The 18,665-nt window shown below is 36.0% G+C and overlaps 1 protein-coding gene across 1 annotated transcript in view; it reads left to right on the forward strand.

Moving 5' to 3' along the window:
* The window catches only part of LOC150079403 (polycystin-1-like protein 1), a 445,550-nt gene that overhangs the window by 210,359 nt on the left and 216,526 nt on the right, over positions 1-18,665 (forward strand). The window lies entirely within an intron of this gene.

Below are 18,665 nucleotides of genomic sequence, written 5' to 3' on the forward strand. Positions count from 1 at the left end.
ATGATTCATACAATAGTTTTTACTATTGTATGAATGCCTCTTAGTTCAAAATCTCAGCATTATATGGTACATCAAGATCCAACTGCGTTGTCTACATAGTTGATGGTTTCTTATTAATACATGCACAGTAGTGCTTCTGTATGGCTATTTGTTTACTTGTTGCATACTGTTTTAAATGGAAGCATCATTGAAAAAAAATGATTCAAACAATGTGCAGTTATTGATTATCTGACTGTCAAAATTCATTGATGATTATAGTAATGTATAAGGATGACATTGTTGATGTTAGCACTACTTTTCAATAAGTTTACAGATCATTAGTAGTGAAGTGAAGTTGTAAAAATATTGTCGATGATTAAAATCAAAGCAGATGACTATGAACATTCACAGTATCAAACTTCATTTATGTGCTTCATTAGTAGTAGTAGTAACAGAGGCATGTGATAGTAGTAGTAGTAGTAGTAACAGAGGCATGTGATGCAAGAAAGCAAGCATATGAGCTTATGTAGTGTCAGCCAAAAAAAAACACAATTTCACACATCCATTCCTTCTAAATGTTTGTCCAGTTCTCCTTGAATTCATTTAAGCTATCAACTTCCACAATGATAGATGGAAAATTGTTCCAGCAATTAACCGCCCGCTGGCTAAATGTAAATTTCTGCACATCTATTCTACAATTGTCTTTCCTCAGTTTGAATTCAGGCACCCTCAGGTTTGTAATCTGAGCAAGCAGAAGGATCCCATCAGAATTCAACATCCCAAACACATAAGACCTCAATCAGATCACTTCGCAGGTGCCTAGTCTCCAGCCGCTGCAATTTGCAGAACTTAAGCCTTTCTTGGTAAGAGGACCCCTTCGCTACCCCTCATCAATCTTGTTGCCCTTCTCTGTACATGCTCAAGCAATTCTACATCCTTCCTAAAATGAGCCCTCAAGACCTGTACGCAGTACACAAGGCGTGGCCTGACCATTGCCGTATAAAAAGGGATAATCACCTCCTTTTCCCTGCTAGAAAAATTCCTGTATATCATTGATAATACCCAATGACCTGCTCTGGATGCCTGTCTGCATTGATCAGAAATTTCATATTTGACTGCACAATCACTCCGAGATCTTTTTCATTTTCTACCCTAAGTGCAGTATGACTCAGTTGGTACGTTTCTCTGGGGTTACTTCTACCCATATGCAGTACTTTGCATTTGTCAAGGTTAAACTTCAGTTGCCACTTCTCAGCCCATCGGCCCAAATTTTCTAAATCCTCTTCCAGTAGCACACTGCGATTACTGTCATTAACAACCCTGCCAACCTTTGTATCATCTGCAAACTTCGACATTGAACCTGATATACCTTCATCAATATCATTGATAAATGTACAAAATAACACTGGATCCAACACTGAACCCTGTGGGACTCCACTAATAACATTAGTCCACGAAGAGCAGCACCCATTGATCACCACCCTCTGTCTTCTCCCACTCAACCATCCTTTTATCCATTGTAGCAATTTACCCTGAATACCTCCAATTTGTACAGTAATCTTCCATGTGCAACAGTGTCAAAAGCTTTCCTGAAATCCAAGCATATTATATCAAAATTATTTTTTGCATTCAGTTCCTTTGTAACCACATCATAGTATACATTTGATACACTTGTCAGACAAGACTTTCCCTTAACAAACCCATGTTGTGTCTGAATTATTACTGCAGTCTTGTCTAGATGATCCTGCAATGCATCTTTCACCAATGACTCCATTATTTTCTCCTGAACAGAAGTTAAACTAACAGGTCATCTATAATTATTTGTGTTACCCTTTGAACCCACTTTGTGAATTGGGGATACATTTCAACATCTCCAGTCCTATGAAAACCTCCTCTGAATCTGAGGATGCTCTCATAATTATGGCTAAGGGTTTTCTTACTTCCCTCGCTGCCTTCTTAAATATACCTGGATAGATTCCATCCACCCTAGAGGGATGATATATTCTTCAATATAACTGGATAGATTCCATCCTGCCTTTTTTATGTTTAACTTCAATAATTTCTCCTCCACCTTGCTCTCCATTATTGCAAAATCATTTAGCTCCCTGTTAGACTTTAGTAAACTTCTGTCCTCCCCTTCTTTACAGAATTCCTCGTGTGTGAATGTAGATGCAAAATATTCATTCAGTTTGTCAGCTATCTGAGCAGGATCATCAACAGCCGAATCATCAATATCAAGTAGACCAATCTGATTCATACCCTTCCTTCTAGAGTTTACATAAGTAAAGAAGTCTGTTCTTTTTCTTTGCATCCTTTACAAAGAATTTCTTGTAATCAGTCTTCGCTTGCCTAACCTTCTTTGTGAATTGATCACAAACTAGCTTATATCTGCCATAGGCCTTTGTGTCACCTGATAATTTATATGCATCCCATGCATTTTTCTTCTCTGCCATGAGCTCATTAATTTGTTTGACATCCATTTAGGTCTAAATCTTGAACAGTATTTCTTAGTTGGTATGAAAAGCTTATTTGCTTCCAAGGCTTTCCATTTATAATTCACTGTTTTTAACATCATTAGTTGATCCCACTGTATAGAATTTAAAAACTGTCTGAGACCACTGTAGTCACCTTTACAAAAGCAAAAGCCCTTCCCTTTAGCCTTGATGGTAGTTACATCTTTAAGTAATTCCCATATCAGTACACTGTGATCACTGTCACCCAGTGGTTCCTTTTTCTGCAAGTTCTTAATGCATGAATAATCACTGCTAATAATCAGATCAAGAGTATTACTCCCTCTGGTTGCTTCTTGAACATGCTGCTGTAGAAATCAGTCATCCAATAAATCCAAAAATGCCTTGCTAGTGTATATGAGTGACTAACCCACAAGTTCCAGTCAATATTTGGAAAGTTAAAATTCCCCATTATAAGACATTCTGTTTTACTGGTCCACTCTTTTTCTCAGTACAACTGTTCATTGTACTCATCAGAGTCGTTAGGCCTATAACACACTCCTACTCTCATTTTCCATTTCCCAGTGCTTATATCACACCAAACTGACTCAACATTGCACTGTCCATCAATGTCAACTGGATATGCACTTCCTTAAATTTTTATGTGTTTCTTAACTAATGGCATAACCCCTTCTCCATTTCTATCCTTTCTGTACACATTTTACTCCCTAATTCCAATTCCGCACTGCTCATATCTGTGTGACATCATATCTCTGATATCCCAGCAATAGCTACCTTTGATGTCTTGACCAGCACTTCAAATTCATCAAATTTATTTACTATACTTCCAGCATTGGTGTAAATGCAAGTATATATGCACCTGTTCTTACTCTTAGTTACCCTAACACAGCCCATTTATTTACTTGTCCATGATGATCAGATTTACTTGTCCCTGATGATCAGATTTACTTGTTCCATGATGCAATTATGTAACGTTGGCAAGGATTTTATTGCTGGAATCAAGAACAAGAAATTTGGATGAAATTTATCAATTTTGGTGAGGTATATATAGAAAAATAATACATAAAATTAAAGACAACTTCTTTTCTATCTACAAATATGTTTTTTTCTTTTAAATTTATTTCTATTCCTTCAACCGTTATGCAGTGTGAGGCATAACTTTTGAAGGAATAGAAATAAATCTATTTTCGGGCCATCCTCAAACAAGGTTTCTTTTCAGACACTGAAACGCTATATTCATCAAGATGACTAATTTACTGAATTTTATGGCTAAGGTAAAGAAACTCCAACACGAGAACGACGAGAAACATCGGCTGACTTACTTAGAAAATTAGTTTCCCGACACCGGACTCAAGCGCTGCTTGCTCGGTAAACAGACGGTAGGTGTTATCCATCTGGAGCTGAAATTGAGAAGGATATATTGATTGACAGGTAGGCGTGGCAAACAATGAAATGATTGGTGGTGGGTATGACAGAGAACAAGCTACTGTGTAGTCATTGGTTGGCATTATAATGTATATTTATGAGTAAAGAACGGTGCATAATAGTTTTGTAATGAATGGTAAACAGGTAATAGTACAAATTTGTATTGATGAATCTTTTAAAAATGGAAGAAATTTGTAAGGAAAATAAAATGTTGGTTGATTTTTTGATAAAAACTAAATTAATAAAAGTTTTGTTCTGTTAATTTTTATGTTCTTCATTATGTTTTCTTCTCATTGTTAAAAGCAGATTTTTGGAGTTCATGAGTGTTTTTACTATACTGTTGATTTAGGTTTGGTTACGAAAAAAGGAAAAAGTTTATTTTTTGTTATATTTCATAACCTGACTTTAAATGGTAGGTTAGGAAATAATAGAAACAGTTTCCTTATATTTAGTGACCTAACCTTAAACGTTAGGTTAGGAAATAATAGGAAAAGAAAGAAAGATTATATATATAGTGAATATTTATTGAGGTGTTGATTGACATTATGATACGTGTGTATCCGTACGAGTGTCTTTAAAAATAAAAGTACAGTAATAAAAAGGTAATATTTTGTTAATGAACAATTTGTGCACTAGTCCACATGATTCTAAAGAAAAAAAGGTTAGGTTACCCCTCCATTTCGGGAGGGGTTCAAGCTCCCATGGGATTCAAGTGGAGGTAACCTGACCTTTTTTCACCATTATTGAAAGCATTCATTAGGGCAAGTTACCATTAGTGCTTCTGAGTGCTATTAAAATGATACTAACCCGATGTTATTGTGTGTTGTGTTCGTGCACCAGTCAGCACATTGTTTGCCATGCATACCTGTCAATCAAGATATCATTCTCGACTTTGCTCCAAACCGATAACACTTACTGTCTGTTTACCAAGCCAGCAGCGCTAGAGTGCTGTATTGAGAAACTAATTTTCCACGTAAGTTATCCGACGTTTCTTGTCGTTCTCGTGTTGGCTTTCTTTACCTTCACCAATTTTATAAGTTCTTATTAGTATTTTGAAGTTTTTCTTGACAGTAGGAAATTAGTTTTTTTTTTTTTTCAGAAACTTTAATAATTTAATATATATTATTTCATAATTAATAATTTATTAATGATATTATCCCTTTTTAAATATTAAACTAATTAAACTAATCATAAGTTAAAATTGCTTAAAATACCAAAATTCAATAATTAGTTCAAGTTGTAAACAACTAAATGAATTAATAATAATATAATTATTATTATAAACATTCTTTATAAATGAACATTTAGTACCAAAAACAAAAAATTATTTAAATTAGCTAGTCATTTGGTTTTGATTTCTTAATGTGTATGACATTATCTCATCAAGAATTTAGTGATACAATGTAGTCTCACCAATGTTTTTCACTAGGGTCCTTGCTTCTTTGGCATTGGCTAATGATGTAAAGGTGTTCATCAACATTGCCCACCATATGTTGCTTCAAAAAGATAGAGGAAATTAAAAACTCTGGTATACCACATGATAGTTTTAAATGTTTGTTGAAGTGAATCACATCAATTTACACTTAATACTTTGGTAACATTTGGTAATCAGGTCACAAAGGAGGTTATGCAGGCGAAGGCAGATTACGAGAAATCTTTGGCAAAAGATGCCAAGAAAAACAGCAAGGATTTCTTTACTTATATAAACTCTAAAAGGAAGGGGATGAATCTGATTGGTCCACTTGATATTGATGGTTTGACTGTTGATGATCCTGCTCAGATAGCAAACAAACTGAATGAGTATTTTGCATCTACATTCACACATGAGGCGTTATTAAGGTTTGAAAATGGCAGAAGGTTATCAGATTGTAGCAGGGTGCTTCATGATTTTGTAATAACTGAGAGCAAAGTGGAGGAGAAATTGTTGAAGTTAAACGTAAGAAAGACACCTGGGGTGGATGGGATCTATCCAGTTATATTAAAGGAGGCAGCAAAGGAAGTAAGCAAATCCTTAGCCATAATTATGAGAGCATCCTTGGACTCAGGGGAGGTTCCCATGGACTGGAGATGTGCAAATGTATCACCAATTCACAAAGGTAATTACAGACCAGTAATTACTGGTCTGTAATTACTCTTTGTAATTACAGTAATTACAAAGAGTAATTACAGACCAGTTAGTTTAACTTCTGTTCTGGGTAAAATAATGGAGTCACTGGTTAAAGATGCATTGCGGGATCATCTAGACAAGACTGCAGTAATAATTCAGACACAGCATGGGTTTGTTAAGGGAACATCTTGTCTGACAAATTTGATAGGATATTATGATGTGGTTACAAAGGAACTGGATGCAAAAAATAATTTTGATATCATATATTTGGATTTCAGGAAAGCTTTTGACACTGTTGTGCATGGAAGACTATTGTACAGATTGGAGCAGAATGGTATTAAGGGTAAGTTGCTGCAATGGATAAAAGGATGGTTGAGTGGGAGAAGACAGAGGGTGGTAATTAATGGGTGCTGCTCTTCGTGGACTAATGTTATTAGTGGAGTCCCACAGGGTTCAGTGTTGTGTCCTCTGTTGTTTTGTATATTTATCAGTGATATTGATGAAGGTATATCAGGCTTAGTGCCGAAGTTTGCAGATGATACAAAGGTTGCCATGGTTGTTAATGACAGTAATGGCAGTGTGCTACTGCAACAGGATCTAGATAATTTGGGTAGATGGGCTAAGAAGTGGCAAGTGAAGTTTAACCTTGACAAATGCAAAGTACTGCATATATGTAGAAGTAACCCCAGAGAAACATACCAACTGTGTGGTACTACACTTAAGGTGGTAGAAAATGAAAAAGACCTGGGAGTAATTGTGCAGTCAGATATGAAGTTTTCTGAGCAATGCGGACAGGCTGCCAGGGCAGGTCATGGGGTTTTGTCAATGATATATAGGAATTTTGCTAGCAGGGAAAAGGAGGTGATTATCTCTCTGTATAAGGCAATGGTCAGGCCATGCCTTGAGTACTGCATACAGGTCTGGAGGCCTCATTTTAGGAAGGATGTAGATTTGCTTGAACATGTACAGAGAAGGGCAACAAGATTTGTGAGGGAAATGAAGGGATCCTCTTATCAAGAGAGGCTTAAGTTCTGCAAATTGCAGTGGCTGGAGACTAGGCACCTACGCGGTGATCTGATTGAGGTGTATAAGGCCTTGAATGGGTTGAGCATGCTGAATTCTGATGGAATCCTTCCACTTGTTCAGATTACGAACCTAAGGGGGCATAAATTCAAATTAAGAAAAGACATGTAGAATAGATGTGCGGAAATTTGCCTTTAGCCAGCGGGTGGTTAATTGCCGGAACAAACTTCCATCTGTCGCTGTGGAAGTTGATAGGTTAAATAAATTTAAGGAAGCATTTGGAGGGAATGGTGTGTTTTTTTTTTTTTTTTTCCCTTGGCTGATGCTGCATAAGCTCATACACTTGCTTTCTTGCATCACTTGCCACTACTACTACTACATTTCGTGGTTCAGCTGAACCCCGTAATCAGGCCTGTATGGAATATTTAAACATGTGGGAAATTAAATTAGCAATTTTAGGGTTACAGCAGGATTGCATTATGAAGTTACATTAATGAATTTTAAAGCAATATTATTGACATATTAAGTTAAGATAAATTACTTAAATTAAATACAAAATTACAAAGAATATTTGCAAGAAATTTACCATAAGGGCTATTCTTGTTTTATATTAATAGCCAATGCTCAGAAACACTCGATAAAGAAGGCTTTGAAGGTTTTTGAGTATGACTTGTCTGTGGATAGAATTAAAGGGTTTTGGTACTACCACATGCCTGTACGAGAATAAGCATGAGCTGCTGTTTTGGATTTGTTGATTCCTCCATACATTGTGTCCTTTCTGTGTTCCCTAATTCCCTTATGTAATCTTCTGTAGGATTCACCAATGTAGGTAGAGTTGCATGAATCCTGTAAGAAGTATATGGAACCTCAGATTGTGTGGAAGGTTCTGTTTTTCAGCTGTGTTTTTAAGATGTAGATGCTGTGTAGAAGGTTCAGATAGTGTAGGTTCTAATTGTTTTTGCAGTAACTATATTGTTTCTCCAGAATATGGTATGATTATCTTGGCTGGAAGAATTCTGGATTCCTTATTAAGGTTGTTGAAATCTGAATTGTACTAGTTATGGCTTTCTTCATGATTCTTGTTTGGGTAACTGTTAAAGTTTTGTAATTGCTGTGATGTTCAATTCTTTTGGGAGGTGCTGCTGATTGCATACTTGAGGATGCCTATTTTGGTTGAAAATTGGTGAGAGGATGTAAAGTGGATGATTCTTCCTGAATCAATGAGCTTTCTGTAGACAGATCTTTAGATTCCAATTTGAGTTCTTGTGAACAAAACATCTGGGTACAGGAGTTGCATATTTTTTTCAATTTCAAATTTGAAGGTAATTTTATTACTGTGATTCACTTCAATAAACATTTAAAACTCTATCATGTGTTGGTGTAACAGTGTTTTTAATTTCCTTTAAATCATAGGTAATGGCTAACCACGTATCATCCCTCCTTTCACACAATAAACAGTTACATTATTCGTATGATCAGAAAAGCATCAGCTATTATCTAACACTTGAATGTAAAATTCTGCATCTGAGGTTACAGAAATTGTACGGTAACTTATTATTTAGCAACGTGGTGGTAATCAAGATGAAAAGGACTTAAGAGTAATGTTTTAATCTGATCTAATGCTCTCTCAAAAGTTTAGGCAAGCAGCCAGCACAACTCATACATCACTTTGTTAATAATACATGCAAATTCCTGAAGTAGAGACAGGGAAGTGATTGTGTGCCTTTGCATAAGCATTGGCTAGTCCATGTCTGGTGTAATATGTACAGGTTTGAAGGCTGCATTGTAAAGGATTTGTACCTCCTTTAAAGGTGAAAAGGATTGAAATATAAAGCCTTAATATAGAAATATTACAGTCATGGTTTTATATTCTAAATATTAGGCATCTGTGAAGTGACCTGATTACATTTGACATTTCTTAATGCCTGAAAAGCTGAGTGCTGGGAGTATTTGTATTCCCCTCTCTCTCTCTCAAAATTTATTAAAATAATTTTTCTTATTAATTTATTCTACAATCTGCTTCTTTCCAATGCTGAAAGTGTCTTCTAAACTGTCATATAAATGGGGAAATATTTTAACTTTCCAGATATTGACTGGAACTTGTGAGTTGGCCACTCACAGACTAGCAAGAATGTTTTGGATTTATTGAATGACTGTTTTCTTCTACAGCAGCATGTTAGAGAGGCAACAAGAGGAAGCAGTACTCTTGATCCGATTATCAGCAGAGATTCTTCATGCATTAAGAATCTGCAGGTAATAAAGGACCCTTTGCCCGGGGGTGATCACAGTGTGCTGACCGGGCATTTACTTAAAGACAACTGCTGTCAAGGCTAAAGGGAAGGGTTTATGCTTTCATAAGAGTGACTTCAGTGGTCTTGATCAGTTCTTAAATTCTATACAATGGACCACCTGATGATGTTATCAATTGCAAATTCTAAACGGGAGATATTCATGAAATTAGTCATAGAAGCTAATAGTATTTTCTTACCAACTTAGAAATATCATTCCAGACTTAGGACTAAATGGATGTCAGATGAAAGGCGAGACTTGTGGCAGAGAAGAAAAATGTATGGGATGCATATAAATTATCAGGTGATAGAAGCCTATGGTAGATAAAAACTAGTCTGTATTCAAGTAACAAAGGAAGCTAGACAATCTAAGGCAGATTATGATTGGCAAAGAATGTCAAGCAAAGAGATAAGCAAACCCTTAGCCATAATTATGAGAGCATCGTTGGGATCATGGGAGATCCCTAATGACTGGAGGTGTGTGAATTTGATCCCCAGTTGACAAAAAGGGGATCAAAAGGTGACATGAATAATTAAACACCTGTTAGCTATCTTTTGTCAGGAAAAATAATGGAATCTCTGGTTACAGAAGTAATGCAGGACCATCTAGACAGGAATGTCTAGATGGTCCAGCATTATGTCTAGAATATTGCAGTCACATCATGGATTTGTTAGCGTATGATCTTATCTGACCAATCTGATTACATACTATGATGTAGTAACAAAGGAACTAGTTGCAAAACATAATTTTGATATAACTTGGATTTCAGGAAAACATTTTATGCTGTTGTACACAAAAGACTTCTGTACAAATTTGAGCAGAGTGCCATTAAGGCAAGTTACTGCTACTCTGGATAACAGTATGATTGAGTGGGAGAAGACAGAGTTAACAGAGAAGACATTAATGGGCACTGTTTTTCATGGACTAATTTCATTAGTGGAGCTCCTCAGGGTTCAGTGCTGGGCCCATTGTTGTTTTTATATTTATTAATGACATTGATAAAGGTATATCAGTTCATGTCTAAGCTTGGAGATGATACAACAAAGGTTGGTAAGGTGGTTAATGACAGCAATCAGGGTAAGCTACTGCAGCAAGAAGCAAAAAAAAAAAAAAAAAAATTAGGCAGATGGGCTGAGAAATGGGTTGAAGTTTAACACTGACAAATGTAAAGTACTACATATGGGTATCAGTAATCCCAGATTAATGTATCAACTCTGTGGTGCTACACTCAGGGTAATGTAAAATGAAAAGACCTGTGGGTAATTTGTGCAGTCAGATATGAAGTTCTCTGAGAAATGCAGACAGGCTGCTAGGACAGCTCATGGGGTTTTGTCAATGATTTACAGATTTGCTAGCAAGGATAAGAAGGGATTATCCCATTATATAAGGCAATTGTTAGGTCACATCTTGAGTACTGCCTACAGGTGTGGAGGTCTCATTTTAGGAAGGAAGTAGATCTGCTGTAACAGATGCACAAAAGTTCATCAAAATTGATGAAGGGAATTAAAGGATGGTTTTACCAAGAAAGGCTCTTCAGTTCTGTAAATTCAAGCATCTGGAGAGACTAAGTACCTGCAAAGTCATCTGATTGAGGTGTTTTAAGGCTTGGAATGGATTGAGCAAGCTCAGTGCTGATGGCATTCTTCCTCTTGCTCAGTCTACTCACACAAGAGGGTATCAAGGAAAGATTGTTGTAGGGTAGCTGTGTGGATATTTTGAATAAATTCAAGGAAGAACTACACAAATTATTGGAGGGGATTAGCAAGTGATGTTAGAAGGTGTGGTTTTTTTTTTTTTTTTTTTTTTTGGCTGATGCTTTATAATCTTGTTTTCTTGCCTCTTATGCAGCTACTACTGATACTATCACTAATAATAATATTAACCTCCCCCCCATACAATATTGTACTAGAGTGCTTTTCAATAAGTAGTATGCCATAAAGCAGAATGCAGCTGAAAGGAAGTGCTCTGGATAGTTAAGTGTAACATTGGGAAAGTGACAATATTTACATATCTACTCTGTTTTATTTATCTCAACAATAATAAGTGAAAGTGAAATGGTAAGCTCCTAAAATCAACCAGTGTGTAAAAACGATTCTTGCTGCATAATTTTCACAATTCTGTTATATAAAATAAACATATTTCTTCTTTCATCCTTTAATTTTTAGTCTCTGTGGTGACCTCAAAAATGAGATTTGACTTGCTCTTATTTACAGAATCATAAATTGAACTGAATAAAACATAAAGGAAAAAAAAAAAAAAAAAAACTGTGGCTATGTTATTCATCAAATAAAATACAAAAAATGTAAAAGCAAAGTTAAATATGTTTTTGGTAATACCTTCTCTAATGATAATTATTACATTTTTTTAACAAAATAATGTAATATTTTAACTAATTATATTCTTTTTTAATATAATGTTTATTCTTAGTCTTTTCTAAAAGAAATATACCTATTTATTTTAGATACATATTATGTTTTGGTTATCTATCATTACAAAAAAAAGTTTAATGACATCTCAAATTAAGCACTCTTATATTTGTTTTGAGTTGTTTACTGGTTACAGGGCAGGGCCGCCACAAATGGGTAGGAGAGGTAAGCATTGTTTATGGGTGGCAGTTCAAGAGGGTACCAAATTTTTTTTTCCGATATTGTTTTCTGATTGCTTAATGCTTATCAGTATTCAACATCTAGGGCGGCAAATTTTATTTTCCTTACTGGCGGCACATAGGAATGCAATGCTACTATTATATGGCATGAGCCATATTTAATCATATGTTTTTATTTGAATATGTCTTTATTGCTCAAATCAGAGTATCTCTGGTCAGTTCACTGCTATAAGGAGGCTGTGACAGAAGTGAAAGCATTTTTGCAGTGGCAGATGCCTCCATGAGGAAATTATCCTTGTGGTTCCTCAAACTTTCTTGTGTGTTAATTTTTCTTCTCTTAGTGTCAGCATTTGCCTAGAGACTGATGCATAGAGTTTCCTAGCATTATATCAGGCATTATACCTAGCATTATTATTATGGGGGACTTCAATGCTAAGGTTGGAAAAAGACAAAACAGTAAAAAAAGGGGAACTATAGGAAATTTTGGAATTGGTGAAAGAAATGAAAGAGATGAAAGACTTGTGGAATTTGCAGAATCTCAAGGACTGTCAGTAATGAACACTTTTTTCAAGAAAAGGGTGAACAGAAAGTGGACATGGAAGAGTCCAAATGGATTAACTACTAATGAAATCGACTTCATCATCACTAACAGAAGATATATTGTGAATGATGTTACTGTCCTGAATAAGGTAAATGTTGGAAGTGATCACAGAATGGCAAGATGTACACTTGATATAGATGTAGGAAAGGAAAGGAAAAAACTGACTCGAGTAAATAATACAAAGGACTTTGAGATAACAGAAGAGGAGAAAACGCAGTATGTACTGGAACTTAAGAACAAGTTTGAGCTTCTGCAGACTGCTCAGGACCAAGATATCAACGAGGAATATTACAACTTTCTGAAAGTGATAAAGCCCAAAAAACCTATAGGGAAAAAGAAATCCAAAGAAGAAAAAATTAGTCAAGAAACACTTGTCATGATTAACTGAAGACGACAAATGAAAAGCAAGAAAAACACTGACATTGAGAAAATTGAGTATACTGAGTTATGCAAAGCCATTAGAAAGAGACTCAGAGAGGACATAAGAAGATTTAACACAAGAAAAGTAGAACAAGCATTAAGGGAAAACAAAGGATTTAAATCAGCAGCCATGAGCAGTAATACAGAAAGACAAATGATACTAAAACTGAAGAATAGCGATGGTGTACTTATAAATAGCAGAGAAGGCATAATTCAAATAGCAGAAGACTACTATAGAGAATTATACAAGGAGCAGGGGAATGATGCCAGCAGTGGGGAAGATGGATTGCAAAGTAGCAACACATACGACATACCCGATATTCTTCCTGATGAGGTAGAACATGCATTGAAGAAAATGAAGAATCAGAAAGCCCCGGGTGAAGATGGTTACTGTACAGTTGTTAAAATTGGGAGGAAGAGACATAACACAAAAACTGGCAAGGCTCTTCACAAAGTGCATTAGAAAAGGTGTGATGCCTAAGCAGTGGAATAATGCAATCATAGTTTTGCTGCATAAGAAAGGAGATAAATCAGAAATTGGAAATTATAGACCAATTAGCTTGTTATCCCACATCTACAAGTTGTTTACAAGGGTCATTACTAACAGATTAGAAAGAATACTTGATGAGAATCGACCGAAAGAGCAAGCTGGCTTTAGGACAGGATTCTCAACTATGGATCACCTTCACATAATATCACAGCTAATGGAGAAAGCAAATGAATATAAAACACCATTATGCCTGGCATTTGTGGATTATGAAAAGGCATTTGACTCCATACAGCAATGTTTCGGGCACTGGAAAGACAAGGCATAGATATCCCATATATTATGATTTTGAAGAAAATATATGAGAGTGCTACCTCCTTTATTAGACTAGACAAAGACAGTAGGAAATTTAAAATTGAGAAAGGAGTTCGACAAGGAGACACAATATCTCCGAAGCTGTTTGCTGCTGCCCTTGAGGAAGCTTTCAGAAGATTAGACTAGTCGCAGAAAGGAGTCAATGTGAACAGAGAGTACCTAAACCATTTAAGATTTGCAGATGACATTTGTGGTCATAAGCCAAGATCCCAAAGAATTAGAGGAAAATCTTAATCAGTTATGCACAGTTAGTAAGGATTTTGGACTAAAGATGAATATGGCTAAAACAAAAGTAATGATGAACAAATATGCCACAGAAAGGGAATTAATGATTGAAGGAGCAGTAATTGAAAAGGTGGAGTCATATACTTATCTGGGACAAGTTATTAGCTGTAATAATGATAAATGGCTGGAAGTCAAGAGAAGAATAAATTTTGGATGGATAGCATTCAGGAAATATTGTCAGATACTGAAGAGCAATATCCCAGTTTGTCTGAAACGTAAAATAATGAACCAATGTATACTCCCCACCATGACTTATGGAAGTGAAACTTGGGCACTCACCAAAAGAATGGAAGAGAAGCTGAGAACTACACAGCAAAGAATGGAACGAATTATATTGGGAATCAGACTGTTAGATAAGAAGAGAAACACATGGATTAGGCAGCAAACTCAAGTAAAGGACATTCTTATCAAAACTAAAGAACTAAAATGGTCTTGGGCAGGACACATAGCTCGAAGACATGATGACAGATGGACTAAGAAAATAACAGAATGGTACCAAGAGGAGCTAGAAGAAAACCTGGAAGACAAAGGCGGAGATGGATAGATGAAATTCATGAGTTTGTGGGTAGTAAATGGATGGTCAGTGCTCAAAACAGAAGGAACTGGAAAGTTGCTGGAGAGGCCTTCATCCTGCAGTGGATTGAAAATGGCTGATGATGATGATGATATCAGGCAGCAGTTGCTCCTTAATTTTTTTGCATTTTAACATTTTCTATAATTTTAGTTTGTTTTTATTGCTTGGTTAACACCTCTCAAAGTACAATTTAGCATTAGTTGAGGCATATGATTCAAGAAAGCAAGCTTATACAGCATCAGTCAGAAAAACCTTCCTATTTTGCCCATCCAGTCACTCCAAATGTTTGTCTAGTTCAGACTCAACATTGCTGTGTCCACCATGTGAACTGGATGTACTCCATAGATTTTATGTATATCTTAACTAACAGCATAACTCCTTCTTTCCTACCCTGTCTCTCCTTTCTGTATACATTGTACTCCCCAAATTCCAATTCTGCACTGCTTATATCTGTGTGACACCATGTCTCTGATATCCCAACAGTATCTGCCTTTGATGCCTTAATCAACATTTCAAATTCATCAAATTTGTTTACTATACTTCTAGTATTGGTGTACATGCAAGTACACATGAACCTGTTCTTACTCTTAGTTACCCTAACAATGTCCATGTATTTACTTGTTCCATGATGACCCCCAGCAACTTGCCCTCTAGGCTTCTGCTCATTACAATTTATTGCCATTTGTAGAAATTTTGATATATACAGTGTAAGAGTGTTTAATTTGAGACTTCATTAGTTGATTACACTTTTTTTAATTTACATATTGATTTAAAGCTTAATAATAGCCATATGGCGCCTCCATTGCCGGGTGGGCAGGAGCAGTAGCCCAAGCACGGTACTAAGTACTATAGGTTCTAATACCTCTCGTGTTTGGGGTTCTCATAAAAAAAAAAAAAAAAAAAAAAGTGCATAGCACACGCTTCTTGATTAGACCGGGGTTCGAGCCCGTACCCACCAAATACGGAGGATGCGGCAGGTCAGGGAATGAACAGCACATATTCCCAGCCCGATTAAAGGGTGAGGTTTGGTGTCAGGAAGGGCATCCGGCTGTAAAAATTGCATGCCAAAACAATAAAAAAAAACGCTGACCCCACATAATAATGGGAAAAAAAAAAAAATAGTAATAGCCATATAGTGCATGGAAATCATCGGCTTTTGCTGTACTGCCCGGGTGAAAAAGAAAAAAAAAAAGAGATTAGATAAGAAACAAAAGGTTAACTGGTGACTATCCAGTTAACCTTTCAATTAATTCAAACTGTCAGCTTCATCCACGTATGAAGGCAACCTGTTCCAGCAATCAACAAATCACTTGCTAAAAGAAAACTTGCTACAATCTAGTCTAAATATTTTCTCTTGTAATTTGAATTTATGGCACTTAGAACTGGAATTCTTTATAACTGAAAATACTACCTTAATTCCTTTTAATAATCCCTCTCAGAGCCTTACAAACCTCAATCAGGTCAACTCTGAGGTGTTTGGTTGCCAAACTCTGTAGCCCCCATATCAGAATCTTTCCTCATATGGTCATCATCTTGCCAATCTCCTCATTTGAGTTACCTGTGTTTTGACCCTTTCAAGAAGCTCAGTGTCTTTTTTTTTTTTTTTTTTCAGATGTGTTCTCCATACTTAAACACAATATTCCAAATGCATTCTTATAATTTCCTTATACAGTGGGATTATGACCTTTCTATCTCTACAGGATAATGTTCGATAAATCATCAATATTACGCCATGGACTTTCCTGGCTGCCTGTTTACACTGCTCAGAAAACTTCATATGTGCCTGTGTTATAACTCCTGGATCTCTTCCTTTCTCTGTTGATTTTAACTCAGCCCCAACAAGTGTATAATCTATTTCGGTGTTGCTCTTCTCCAAATTTAAGACCTTGCATTTTACTGCATTAAAACGTAGCTGCCACTTTTCTGACCATTCTTGCAGCCTGTTCAAGTCATCCTGAAGGAGTGCTGCTTGACACTGATCATTAACTATGCTACTAATCTGCAAATTTTGATGTCAAGCCTTCTATCCCATCATCAATGTCATTTATGAAAATGAGAAACAACAGTGGTCCAAGAACCAATCTGTGTGGATCCCACTCCTTATGTTACACCAATCTAAAAAATATCCATTAATCACAACCCTCCGCTTTATGCCCTGCAGCTACCCAGCAGTCCATCTTAGAATTTTTTCAGTAAACCCAACATGTACCAGCTTATACAGTAGCTTTTCAGGGACTGAGTCAAATGCCTTGCTAAAATCCAAATAAACTATGTCGAAATTGTTCCCTACATCATCTCATGAGTAACAGTGTCAAAATAGTTTGCTAAGTTAGTTAAACATGATTTCCCCTTAACAAAACCATGTTGCATCCCCTTCAGAATGCCACATCTATCTAAATGTCCCTGGATTGCACTCTTAATAATCGAAGATTTTCTCTACTACTGAAGTCAGTCTAAGTGGTCTGTAGCTACCAACTTTGCTCTTAGAACTACCTTTACATATTGGTGATACACTGGCATTTCTCCAGTTCAAAGGAATCACTCCCGATTCCAAAGATGCCCTCATAGTTAACTTCAATGGTTTAATACACTCCCTGGCAGCCCTTCTCAAAATTACTGGGTATATGCCATCAACTCCAGGAGCCTTACTTGGCTTTATTATTGAAAGTTTTTCTAATAAACTGTCATCTGTAATTTCAAAATCACTGATTCCATATGACTCTATGACTCATCCTCACTTGAACAGCCTGTTTCAGCACGAAGGGTCTTTCTTCAGTAAAGACAGATAAAGTACTTTTTCAAGTATCTGTATCACCTTAGTTTGTATATTTATTTATTTTTATTTGTATATTTATTTTATTTTATTTTTGTTTCAAATAATTGATTGTTTTTTTGTTTTTTTTTTCAGGCTGCTTAATGTAGTGCATATTCTTAATTTTTTTAAAAGAAGTATAACCATTATTTTAGATCAGTAGCTACAGATAGCAAAAGAAATCTTGTATACTTGTATTTAAATTTGTTAATAATTTATTAATTATTATTAAGAAATTAAAAAAAATTAATATTTTTATAAATTATGAGGAACGGTACAAAATTAATGCTTCCTATTTTTTTCCTCAGAAAAAAATTAATTCCTACAACTATGCCTTTTACATCAATTAAACCTCAATCATTAATAAACACTGTTAGTTTTCCACAAAGTCACTATCATTTTCTATGCACTTCTGCCTTCTCAGACCCTGTATTCCAATCGTGTAAAAGTTTTACTCTTGCTCCAGAGCGCTTCGCAAGCACTCTGCTTGAGCTGGTTGTTGTCTGCAAAATGTATTCCACGGAGTGCATCCTTCAGCAGGTTCAAGAGGTGATAATCAGAAGGTGCATGATCTGGGCTATGGAAGGGGATGAGGAAGAACAGTGCACCCCAGTTCTGCAATGGACTCCTTCATGTGTAGACTGTTGTGGAGTCATGTGTTGTCACAGAGAAGAAGAACTTCATTAAAGCTTGTATCCTAACTCTACGGATACAGGCTTTCTATGTTTCTACATATTGATATGAGTTGATTGTGATTCTTGTCTGTTGTCATTGACATTGCTGGCCGGCCACTTCAGGGCTTCCCAACACTGTGACTTTCTCCACTCTTAAAGTGTCTCCCCAGTGTCTAACTGTACTCACATCTACAGTTCACCATAAACATTTTTGAGATGTGTATGGATTTCGATCGGTATTACTGCTTCCTTGATAAGAAATTCAATCACCACTCTTTGCTTGATATGTATGTGTGTAACATCCACCATTTTGAACTATCCGTGTGCTGCACTCATGAGCCTGATCACAGCACCACTCAGTATGGTGAAACTAAAGACCTCTAGTGACTACTCTGTGACATGCGATATGATCTATGGCAGCATGTTTGAAAGCAACAATTAGAAAGCATTACTCTCGTTCTGGTCCTCATAAAATAATAAATAAATAAATGCATTTTTTCCCTGTGTCTTTTATAAATTTTACTTAGTTCTGAATATA

Source organism: Mastigoproctus giganteus, chromosome 10 (genome assembly GCF_048544385.1).
Source record: "Mastigoproctus giganteus isolate SK-2022 chromosome 10, ASM4854438v1, whole genome shotgun sequence".
Classification (NCBI taxonomy): Eukaryota; Metazoa; Arthropoda; class Arachnida; order Uropygi; family Thelyphonidae; genus Mastigoproctus; species Mastigoproctus giganteus.